This window comes from Nicotiana sylvestris, chromosome 6 (assembly GCF_000393655.2).
Source record: "Nicotiana sylvestris chromosome 6, ASM39365v2, whole genome shotgun sequence".
NCBI classification, from domain to species: domain Eukaryota; kingdom Viridiplantae; phylum Streptophyta; class Magnoliopsida; order Solanales; family Solanaceae; genus Nicotiana; species Nicotiana sylvestris.
Window position 1 is genome coordinate 105,328,877 of NC_091062.1, and position 13,472 is coordinate 105,342,348.

Here is a 13,472-nt window from a genome sequence, read left to right on the forward strand (position 1 = left end):
ACAATGGAACAGAAAGAGGAAGATGCGGGGTTTCAGTGCAAAGGATTTTGTAAAAAATGAAATTATATCCTCACACCCCTATTTATCGGAATCCAAGCATCATAATCGAGAAATTGGCTCATCATTACATGGCACTGTAACCGAAGCGGCAGATCCAATCAAAAGATGCATCCGAAACGAAGCGACGCATCGAAAAAATAAGTTATAATGACGCGTGACGTCATGACGTCACTTTGATTCATGGACAACATAACTCCAAAATTCGCGGCTCATAGAAGGCCAGGTCGCCAGCTCGCTCCTGTCATCACGACCCAGTCACCTCGACCAATCGTTTCGACTGCAATAAAAGGTATCCGCTCATTAAGCTCGCTTAAGGCCGGCCTCAATAAGTGGAAGGACTAACTGTATGGGTCAAAATCTGCCCTGAAATATTTAAGGTAGGATAACACTAAAGAAAGAGTCCTCGAGCCGTCGTCAGTCGAGGTCGACCAGGAAGCAGCGAGATTCGTGGTCGTGATGTCAACAATGGTCGAGGTTAAGTATTGTTGATAAGGCTATAATGACTAGTTTTTGAAATAGGATATTATAGAGAATATTCTAGTGGATATTCTCTGCACTTGTACTATTAGGATTTACTAGGAAAATGCCTCATATAAATAGAAAAGAGATAATGATATGGGGCATGTGACATTCATTTGATAAGAACAGACTTTTGATAAAAGATTCTCTCTCCTTCTCTTACTAAGATACAAGCACCACATTTTGATCAAGATCCTCGTTTATATTATTACATACTTTTCCATCAGATCCGAGAATAATTTCAATACTCTAGGATTTGTCTGTCACTTATCATTGTCAGGGAGAACAACCATCTAGTTCATCCTTTATTAGGTGAATCACTTATCCTATTTACTTAAATTTCATTTATTGTTATTTATTACTATTAAATGCTCAATTATTGGTCATATTTTTTGGAATAGTTATCACACGCTGACATCAATCTAGCACAAGATTTATTTGATATTAGGCACGTTTTCGGAACCCACATCTAAAAATATTATTCTTAACTAAGATTAATCAACATTTAACTAAAATTAATTATTTGAAGTAAGGCTACGTTTTTGGGTCAAATAATATCTCCACACAATGGCCAACTATGAAATACGAACTCCTACTAACATTCGTTCTTGGCCAGTCTAAGGCTGATAGAAGCAACATTAAGCGTATTGTAGCAGGCGGGTAGGAGCAGACACATCTCGGCTTGCTCTTGGTCTGTAGATAAAGAAGTCATTATTCCTACATTTATATTGGGAATTGACCAAACCCTACTTTGCAATAGGGATGAATATTTCTTATTCAAATTAAATAGTGAAGAGACAAACTATTAGCTTCTGAGAACCATTATTTGCTGTTATGCCGAACATGGTTGGTGTCAGAGACACCTACGATCCATACATTTTTCCTACTTCCTGGAAAAATCATATAAATCCACCAATGAAGGTTGGGCTTAGGCATGGACCGATGGACCCAAAATGTTAGAAACTAAAGAACAAAAGATACAAAGTGAAAGAGGAGACATTTGCCGCCGGACCTCGTAGAATCAAGCCAAGAGTGGACTTTCTTTACATATATTGTTAGCTTGAAACTTCGAGTTAAGCTACATGCTAGTCCTATGGGGAAGACTCCTACAAATACATTAAGAGGCCTTTAAGAAAATATTCAAAATTTTGCAAAATGAAAATTAAATGTGTATGTCTTATAAATTACCTTGAGAACAAACAACCCATGAAGTTTCCTTTACAATCATCACATTTCATTGGAATAGATTGATCTCAAAGTCTTTTTTTTAATCTAGTCATTGGCTTGAAAATTATTCCCTCTTGAATATTTACCCGGACTTAGTGAGAAAATGATGGCACGCCAGAGAGAAAATTCAGCAAATGAAAATATGGCAAGTGAAGCCAAAAATTCACACACAATTAAGCAGATGAAAATGCATAACCTACCAATTATTGAACATTCCATTATTATGCGATGAAAGTGCAGAACCTACCAATTATGAAATTTCCATTATTAGGCCCAAAGTCATGTTTTGGCGGCTCAAAAAATAGTGTCTTCTGTATACACTTGCCGCCAGATACAATTAATTTGCACCAAAAACCTAAAGTGAGTGCATTTTGACCAACAGAGTTATAGGATATCTGCATTTGACAAATTTATTACTAGTGAAGCTATTCAACTCCAAGCTGAAAAAACAAAACTATTCAAATTCGAATACTTTCCTATGAAAAATGATTGCGAGTATAAACACTCTGATTTTAGCATTATCGCTAATAACAAATAATCCTCTTCACGGAAAAAGTTCAAATTTACTCTTGAACGTAAAGTTATTTGAATATACCTCCGTTAAAAGCTCGTAAGAGAACAATCCTTGTCGTTAACCAAATGTTCCACATTCGCTCTTATTTTGTAACTTCGTAAACGAAATTCACTTAAGCTGACATTATTTATGGGAAACATCATCTCTTGTTGACTCGTGTATACTGTAGGATCCAATACCTACACCTCAAGATCAAAATAAAGAGGAATAAATGGAGAAAGAAATTACAAATCAAAAATCATATTAAATTTTAAATTCGTGACTATTATTTCTAGAGATCAAATAAAAAACCGAGAAACGGACACGCAAAAGAATAGAAGACGTAGGTTACTGGACCACCTAAATATGAACAGCATTAAGACCAAGATTTAAGTGTTCAAATTAAACACCATTATATTTCTATTTCAGAATTATTTCACATGTACAGGTCAACCAGTTTGGGATATATATAGAAAATAATATTTTCAACAGCTGTCCAAGTTCAGCTTTTCTTTCCCTAAGGATCGATCACGGAATTATTTCACGTGTTGTATTCCTTGTCTATGATAGGAAGCTCGTTACCTCAGCGTACAAACCCCAAATAAAAAATGAATTTCCTTGTGGTGTTAGCTTCTCTCTTTCTCTTTGTGTTCCTAATGAGGATAAGCAAAGCAAAAAAGCTCCCTCCAGGTCCAAGGAAACTGCCTATAATAGGAAACCTTCATCAAATTGGAAAATTACCTCATCGTTCACTTCAAAAACTTTCTAATGAATATGGGGATTTCATTTTCTTGCAATTAGGTTCTGTACCGACTGTGGTTGTCTCCTCAGCTGACATTGCCCGAGAGATCTTTAGAACTCACGACCTTGTTTTCTCAGGCCGTCCTGCTTTATATGCTGCCAGAAAACTTTCCTACAATTGCTACAACGTTTCATTTGCACCCTATGGTAAGCTGTAAGATAGAATATTATATTTTCAATATGTTCTCACACGCAGATTTGATTCTTGTTTTTATATCAAGCACGTTGAAATTTCTTTTGTACCAAATGAGACAACGAATCTTATAACTGACCCAATTTTTATATTAAACACTGTTGTTAGAAATGGTAGAGTTAAATGTTAAGTATCTATATTTATGTATCTTTTTAGTTATTATGACTGTATGGTGGCAATCGGGCTGTTTGGTTGTATTTGGGCTGGTCAAGATGGCTGATTCATTAAATAAGTCATTGTCCAATCCTGCCCAAAATTCACTTGGGTTAAGATGAGTTGGGTCAAGATGGCTAATAGCCTGTTTGGCCAAGCTTATTTTTGGGCCAAAAGTATTTTTTTGGTAAAAATAGCACGGTATAGCCAGTTTTCGGACTGGTCATTCAAAAATAGTCAGCGTTTACCAAGTCAATGAAAAATAACCACTATTTTGCTGCAATAGAGACCGATCTAGCATAATATACTGGAGTTCGGTGCACTTGTGTATGAACTCCAGCATATTATGCTGGACCTGTATACTTTGTTGGCTCCAGTATAATATACTGGAAACTGGAACACCAGTGCTCCAAACTCCAGTATATTATGCTGGACCGGTATACTTGCTGGAACTCCAGTATATTATGCTGGAGTTCTAGTGTACTTATGCTGGAACTCCATCATATTATGCTGGAACTCCATCATATTATGCTGGAGTTCGAGCATACTTATCCTGGAACTCCAGTATAATATGCTGGAGTTCAAGTATACTTATGCTGGAACTCCAGTATAATATACGGGCGTATTTTCCAGATTTTGAGCAGTGTTTTCACTCAGATTTATCTTTACATAAAAGTGGTTAAATTTCGATTACTTTTGAAACTGGGCAATTTTTGAACGACCATTTTTAAATCTGGATATTTTTGAATTCCCTTTTTTTTTGGCTAAAAGCACTTTTGGCCAAAAATTGAGGTGTTTGGCCAAGCTTTTAGAAGGGAAAAAAATGCTTTTGAGGAGAAGCAGAAACAGTTTTTGAGAAACAGAAAAATGTAGCTTCTCTCCAAAAGCACTTTTTTAGAAGCACTTTTGAGAAAATACACTTAGAAGCAGTTTTCAACAGCTTGGCCAAACACTAATTACTGCTCAAAAGTGCTTTTTAAATTAATTAGCCAAACTGTCACGACCCCAGTTCGCCCTCCGTGAACTGTCGTGATGGCACCTAGTCTCTACGACTAGGTAAGCCTAACAAATGTGGAACATAAAGGAAAGTTGCGAAAGAAATAGTCAAAACCAAAATAACTGAATGGAAACAATAGTTATAATGTCGCTCGACATATACAACACAACATTTTCAAAACCAAGTACACTATCCCAAAATTCGGAAACTCACGGAAACACAAGCCTTTGGAATATCTAACGGTCTAACTCCAGAATATCTAACAACAAAGAAAATACAGAAGGGCAAGGTTTAACAGATGGAATAGAAAAGGGATTTCTCGATCTGCGGACGCGACAGATGTACCTCGAAGTCTCTAGAGCAGTTGCCTCCCTCAAGGATGGTAGGCCTGAGTAGCGGTACCTGGATCTGCACATGAAAAACATGCACATGAGAAGCATGAGTACACTACAGCGGTACTCAATAAGTGCCAAGCCTAACCTCGGTTGGGTAGTGACGAGGAAGGTCAGAGCCCTACTGAGGTTAAATAAAATATAAAGATCAATAGTATATGACAGAACAGTAATAATAAGTTTGGCAGTAAAATAACACAGGATGTACAGGACAGCAACAACTATGCGGAACGAGGTAAATATGGAAAGGAAATACAGCTCAACACCAATAATAACAATCGGGGATCTCCCAGGATACCGTCCTGTAGTCCCATATGTACATATCCAGTGGATCTCCCGGGTTCCGTCCCATAGTCCAACTCATAGTGCGCGGGAATCTACCGAAATCCCGTTCCGTAGTCCCAAATGTAAATACCCAGTACTGGGGGAATCTACCGGGTGCATTCCCGTAGTTCCATATAATTGTGTAGGGGGCTCTACCGGAATCCCACATCCGTAGTCCCAAAATAAACAGATAAGGGGGAGCTACCGGAATCCCACATCCGTAGTCCCAAAATAAACAGACAAGGGGGAGCTACCGGAATCCCACATCCGTAGTCCCAAAATAAATACACAGCAACAATAGGAAAATATACAGAAATGGCAAGACTTCGTATTAAGGCAACAAGTGATTCTAGCCTAGCATGTTGCACAGAATTCAAGTAAGGCAGGTTGAATAAATAAAGCAATTAAGTCACTTAGACATGTTTTCCTAAGCTAACAACAGGTTTAACAGTGCAAGTAATAGAAACAGGAAAGGAAACATACTAGTAATTACTTAAAGAAAACCAGATTTCCAACAATTAGCACAAGTTCCCACTCGTCACCTTACGTATAAGGCATTTCAATTACCAAATGTACCAATCCTAAGGAAAAGGTCCCCACACAAGGTTAGACAAGCCACTTACCTCGAACCGGCTCAAAAATCAATCCGAAACAACGCTCATGCCACGAGTACTCAACTTCAAATGGCCCAAATCTATTCAATTCAATTTCATAATGCAAATAACACTTCAAGTAACTGATTCTACAATTAAATTCTAAGCTAATACTCGAAATTATGTAAAATGACCAAAACTCCCCTCGGGTCCACGTCTCGGAATCGGGTAAAATTTGTATTTTCAGAAACCTCATACTCTCATGAGCTCATGCATACCAAAAGTACCAAAATCGGACTCCAAATGGTCCCTCAAATCACCACTTAAAGGTTCCTAATTAGTCAAGCCCTAAACCTCAACTTGCCACTGAGTTTTCCTTAATTTTCATGCTTAGGATAATAACAATCACTATAATAACGGGTAGGGACCAAATACCTTACCCCAATGAACTCCTATGAAAATCTTTCTTGAAAAGTGCTCCTTAAGCTTCTTCCTATTTTGAAAAAGATGAAAAATGGCCAAAATTCGTGAAGGCAAGAATTTATATGTTCAGCCCAGCGATTTCCTCATTTGCGATGCGGTCCCGCTTTTGCGGAAAACAAGTCGCATCTGCGACAGCTCATTTAAATCCCCAATTCCGCACCTGCGACCTTCTCATCGCATCTGCGGTTACTCAGGTGCGTAAATACTTCCGCATCTGCGGCCTCTGCTGCTCCTCCTTATTTTTGCTTCTACGGTTACAATGCTGCTTCTGTGGCTCCGCACCTGCGGAACCCAAACCGCAGGTGCGGTTATGACAGATACTAGCTGAACCTGCAACCTCTTAACTTTAAAAATCCTTTCGTCAACTATCCGAAATCATCCCGGGGCCCCCGGGACCTCAACCAAAGGTACCAACAAGTTACAAACCACTATCCAAACTTGTATCAATCCTTAAAACACCTAAAACAACATCGAAACCTCGAATTAACCAAGGATTTAATCCTAAGAACTCCAAATTTCTCAAAATACGCTTTCGATCAAAAAATCTATCAAACCTCATCCGAATGACCTGTAATTTTGCACACACGCCACATTCAACCCTACGGAGCTACTCCAACTTCTGGAATTCCATTCCGACCCTCGGATCAAAATCTTACTATCGGACCGGAAACTCCAAAAATTAAACCTTCGACATTTCAAGCCTAAATTAGCTACGAATCTCCAAAACACAATCCGAACACGCCCCTAAGCCCGAAACCACCCAGCAAAGCTAACAGAACCATTGGGTTTCCATTCTGAGTCCGTCTTCATATTATTCCAACTACGGTCAATTTTCTAACACTTAAGCTCTCATTTAGGGACTAAGTGTCCAAAAACTCTCCGAAACTCAAAACCGAACATCTCAGCAAATCAAATTAGCAGAAATAAAACTTGGGGAAAGTAGTTATTAGGGGATTGGGGTGTAAATTCTGAAGACGACCGGTCGGGTCGTCACATCCTCCTACACTTAAACATTCGTTCGTCCTCGAACAAGCATAAAGACATACCTAAAGTAGTGAAAAGATGAGGGTTCTCGGTCTCCCAGGTCACCTCCTCGACCGGCTGGCCCCGCCACTGAACCTTTACCGAAGCGATGAGTTGTAATCCAACCCCCAAATTTACCCAAATCTTTGTAATATTCTCAACTTCTAAACAAACATATATAAAAGTTGTCTTATGTATTAGGCTAAATGCCAATTCATGACTATTAATTTCTTTACTCAACTTATATTTAGAACATTATCTGATAATTCTATCTTATTATGCTATACTCCCTTTGTTCCAATTTATGTGAACATATTTGATTGGGTACGAAATTTAAGAAAAAATAAAGACTTTTAGAATTTGTGGTCCTAAACAAGTCAAAAAAGGGCCCAGAGTATTTGTGTGGTTATAAAAACTTCTCATTAAGGGTAGAATTGTAAATTTAAGCTAAATTGTTACCAAATTTAGAAAATAATTATTCTTTTTGGAACGGACCAAAAAGGAAATAGGTTCACATAAACTGAAATAACGGGAGTAATAAAGATCATAATAATAATAAAAAAATAGTATAATTAGAATTTTCCAGCCACCTCTAACCCACCTCCCACCACCCCAACCCCCACCCCACTCCCGAATTCCCACCCCTACCTTACATAAAAATATTATTTAGAGTACTTTCTTTTTATGTAGATAGAGTATTTTCTCTTCATTACAATAAAATGAATATTTTATTTTTATAATGTAGAAAAAGTATTTTCTTTCATTTCAACTAAATAAGTACTTTCTTTTCATGATGTAGAAAAAATACTTTCTTTTCATAAAATGAGTACTTTCTTTTCACCTAGTAGAAAAGTATTTTCTTTTATTTCAACAGAAAGAGTACTTTCTTTTTATGATGTAAAAAAGTATTTTCTTTTTCTCTAAATAAGTACTTTCTTTTTCTCTTGTAGAAAAAATTATTTTCTTTTATTTAAAAAAAGTACTTTCTTTTCATGATGTAGAAAAAGTATTTTCTTTTTCTCAAAATGAGTATTTTCTTTTTCTGTTGTAGAAAAAGTATTTTCTTTCATTTCAACAAAAAAAGTACTTTCTTTTTATAATATAGAAAAAGTATTTTTTTTTTTACAAAATGAGAACTTTCTTTTCATGTTGTAGAAAAAATATTTTCTATTATTCAACAAAAACGTACTTTCTTTCATGATATAGATAAAACATTATTTTTTTCACAAGATGAGTACTTTCTTTTCATGTTATAGAAAAGGTATTTTCTCTTATTTCAACAAAAAATTACTTTCTTTTCATGATGCAAAATATTTTCTTTTTCACAAAATGAGTACTTTCTTGTCCTGTTGTAGAAAAATATTTTATTTTATTTCAACAAAAAGAGTACTTTCTTTTCATGATGTAGAGAAAGTATTTTTTTTCCACAAAATGAATACTTTTTTTTCCTGTTGTAGAAAAAGTATTTTCTTTTATTTCCACAAAAAGAGTACTTTCTTTTCATGATGTAGAAAAAGTATTTTCTTTTTTACAAAATGAATACTTTCTTTTTCTGTTGTAGAAAAATATATATTTTTTTTATTTCAACAAGAAGAGTACTTTCTTTTCATGATGTAGAAAAAATATTTTTGACTCTAACCAAGAACTAGAAAATATTTTTCGATTTTTTTTCTCACCAACCAAATATGAAAAATTAAGTGAATAAATCACTCATTTTCTAAGAAAATATACACGCCCTTAGAAGCTTTTAAAGGGCAATTGCTATTTATGGGTCAGTTTGGGCTAAAATCATGAGTTGATTTGGGCTACTGAAAATAAATGGGTTTAGTTGAATTGTACCCAAACTTAGCCCATCATTAAAGTAGTTCATGCCCAACCCACTAAAACCTAAACGGCGGGTTAAACAGGTCAAACGGGTTTGGGCCACTTTTGCCTCCCCTAATCATGAGTGTATGATCTTGTGTAGTATTATCTACAGGGGTGGTTGAGATATTATAGGAGCCTAAAAAATTAGGTAATGTATAACTGACCACTTAACAATTTGTTTGTGCCAGTGTCCCTAGTTTAGGGGAGAAATTTTAGGAGTTTATGAACTTAGTAATCTAGCTAAAAAGTTAAAAAGTTGTAATAAATTGTATGTTGTGAAATTTTCTAAAAGCAGTTGTAACTTTTATAAATAAGTATTAAAAAAGTTGTAATCTGTGTAAATTCCTCTATATTAATCACTTGTATGTTATCGTGGCTAAGTTCATAGCGTGTATGAAATTAAGTTATTTACTAGGTGTGGTCTAGAAGCGTCTCTTGACACTTATAAAAACCTCCCTTGTAATAATGCTTTGTGAGAATTTAGTTTTTTGCCTCCCTTGTAATAACGCTGTTTTGTGAGAGTTTAGTTTTTTATTTGATGGAAGTATGTTTTATGTTTATCTCTCTCTTACATCTTTTGTGTGTGTTGTGATATTTATAACGAGAGCACGTTATATTTCAACAAGCGAGAGATTGATACCACATAGTTTGACTACCTCATTTAAAGCTCGAACGTCTAGTAGAGAGAGTACACTTTAATTTATTTAATTATATTTTTAACAGGTAATTACTGAAGAGAGGCTCGGAAAATTCTAGTGTTGGAGTTGCTAAGTACAAAGAGAGTACAAAGTTTCGAGGCAATTCGAGACGAGGAAGTAAGTAGCTTGGTTCAAATTATCTGTAGTTCCTTGAGCTCACCTGTTAACATAAGCACATTAGCACTATCCTTGGCAAATAACGTTGTTTGTCGAGTGGCTTTTGGGAAAGGGAGTGCTGAAGGAGGAAATGATTATGAGGATAGGAAGTTTAATGAAATTCTATATGAGACACAAGAATTATTGGGTGAGTTTAACGTTGCTGATTATTTTCCTCGGATGGCATGGATTAACAAAATAAATGGGTTTGATGAACGATTGGAAAATAATTTTAGGGGATTGGATAAGTTTTATGACAAAGTAATAGAAGATCATCTTAATTCATGTAGCTGGATGAAACAAAGGGATGATGAAGACGTTATTGATGTATTGCTTCGAATTCAAAAGGATCCAAGCCAAGAAATTCCTCTCAAAGATGATCACATTAAGGGCCTTCTTGCGGTAATTTTGTTCTCAATTTAATTATTGTACTTTATTTTTCTACTTCTTCACTCTACATTATTTTCTCTTTTAGCAAACAATAAATAATAAGAGCATGTTCACGGATAGTGCAAAATAGTAAGAGAAATAGAATAGTGAAATAGGAAATAAAATATTGAAGGATAAACCCGAGAGAGACAAAAGACAATTAGACAAATAGAAGACATGACATAAATGGAGAAAACAAGTTTATCTATTTATCATACATGTTAGAATTGTGTGTTTCGCCATGTTTAAATCCTTCTTTTTAAGATCAAAATAGTGTCGGTGAGACTTGAACTTAAAATTTTAGTATGTTCCCATGCTGTATTGTCTCACCTAACTTTTACCGAATTATTCACGCAGGGTGAAAAAAATTAGCCTTCTGTACCTATTTACAAAATTTGTCCATTAAAAAAAATAAATTACAAATCGATATTTTCTACGTATACCATAGGAGTATACAATTTACACAATTATGTACCCCAAATTAAATATATACAACAGTAAGGAGAGTTGAATCATAATGTTCTAAAATTGAAGCCCCAGTCTTTAGATAACAATAATGAAAATTAAGTTGAGAACAAGCAATTGTGTTTAACACATCATATTAGCAATGAAAAGGTTATTTTGTTTTACAAATATATTGAAAAGGTTATCTTGTGGCAGGATATATTCATAGCTGGAACTGATACATCATCAACAACCATAGAATGGGCAATGTCAGAACTCATAAAAAATCCAAGAGTCTTGAGAAAAGCTCAAGAGGAAGTTAGAGAAGTTTCTAAGGGAAAACAAAAGGTCCAAGAAAGTGATCTTTGCAAACTAGATTACTTGAAATTGGTCATCAAAGAAACCTTTAGACTACACCCACCAGTCCCATTACTAGTCCCTCGAGTAACAACAGCCAGCTGCAAAATAATGGAATACGAAATTCCAGTAAATACAAGAGTCTTCATCAACGCGACAGCAATTGGGACAGATCCAAAATACTGGGAAAATCCATTGACATTCTTGCCAGAGAGATTCTTGGATAAGGAGATTGATTACAGAGGCAAAAATTTTGAGTTGTTGCCATTTGGGGCAGGGAGAAGAGGGTGTCCAGGAATTAATTTTTCAATACCACTTGTTGAGCTTGCACTTGCTAATCTATTGTTTCATTATAATTGGTCACTTCCTGAAGGGATGCTAGCTAAGGATGTTGATATGGAAGAAGCTTTGGGGATTACCATGCACAAGAAATCTCCCCTTTGCTTAGTAGCTTCTCATTATACTTGTTGAGATTTTAAAAGATTTTAGCATAGCTATATATAGCTTGAAGTGTCATTTGTAACATATATTTATAACTTCTGAATTTCAATATTATGCAAAACTTTCCTTATTTCCTAATTTATGTAAGTTAGTTTAACAATACTTTATTATATAAATCATCATATATTCCGTAAAATGAGCCTTATTTTTTTTTTCCTCTTAATTTATGTGACGAACCTACCTTATTTCCTTGCTATCAACTTCTTATCATGGATGCATGCAGTCATCATTTCATGCTATCCGACTTCTTTAAAATATATCTTCCACCTAATTAATAATAAAAATCATCATTGAAAAAAATGAAAAACTACATAAGTATAATTTAAAAAGAAGATTTCTTACTGATTCTTCCTTGTCTTTTTTTTTTCTACTTTCAACAATTTGTATCTTAATAATTTTTTTTCCCGAACGAGCATCTAATGACATAAGTCTTCCTGCTACTACTAGAAAAAAGCTTTTTTCCGACTACCAGTTCCGACTACAATTTTTCAGTCGTAATTTTTCGACTACTATAGTCGGAAAATTTATATTTGTATTTATATTATTTTTTTTAGAATTTTGCCGCCTAAGTTTTCGACTACTAGTGTCGTGAAGTTTTGCGGAATTTTTCGCGCGTATATTTTTCCGACTACTGTAGTCAGAACACACCATAGAAATAGTAATAGAAATGTTTTGAACAAAATTAATTAAATATTAATTTTTTTCCGACTACAATAGTCGGAACATAGTCAAAAAATTTTAAAATAGAATTAATTAAATATTATGTTATTTTCGACGACAGTAGTCGGAACATAATCACATATTATTTACCGACTACCATAGTAGGATAAGTTAGTTATTTCGGGGCCAAACCCTTATTTTTCTAATTATCTTTTCCTTTCCCACACTTCTCTCTTCTCTCTCACTGCTCACGTTCCTCCTCTCTTCTAGTGGCGTCTGTAGTGGCTTTGACTGGACGACGACGCAGGTGTGTCTCTCTCTCCGTCACATTTTAAATATTCCTATAAAAAAAATACAAAACAGAACAAAGAGGTTTCAATCACAGAATACAAACGGAGTCAAAATATGTAGGCAGTTTAATTAATATTTATGTATCTCGTGGATTTCTCAACGAACTAAATCTGCAACTGATCTAATTTTGAGTTTGGCCTTTCTTTGTTTTTATCTTCCACAATTTTGGTTTCGGCTTTTCTTCATTAAGTCGCAAGTTAATTTCTAAACTATGATTAAATCCAAATTCAAGGATTTTAGCGGTGGGAGGGTGGGGTAATGTTGGGGTGGCTAATAAGCAAAATATAAGATGGATAGATTTTGGTTTGAGGTTTTTGACTTTTCCTCAGTGAAAACTTTTTTCACTTTTCATGGCTCTATGGGTTTTCAACCCTTTTTACTGTTATTCAATTCTAATTGGTACACTTTTAATGGATTCATTTACTCGTCATACAATTAATCATAAGTCCATTTCAACGCAAATTGCATTTGGCTAATCCTAAAACAAAAAGAGGGCAAACGATTAGATTAATTGAACCTTTGAAAAGGTTGTGGGACTCGATAAGTCGTTTTGACGAGGAGTTATTAATACAATATCGGTATGTCATATCTTTGTGGAATGTATTTTTTTTAATCTTCTATAAGATATTATCCATTATAAAATGGAATCAAAAGTGTGTTGTTTATGTTTCTTGGTGATTTGTGTTTTTAAA

At 35.0% G+C, this 13,472-nt stretch overlaps 1 pseudogene; it reads left to right on the plus strand.

Moving 5' to 3' along the window:
- Positions 1 to 2,894: 2,894 nt before the first annotated feature.
- On the plus strand, positions 2,895 to 11,811 carry LOC104243246 (cytochrome P450 71A9-like; annotated as a pseudogene).
- Positions 11,812 to 13,472: the final 1,661 nt, after the last annotated feature.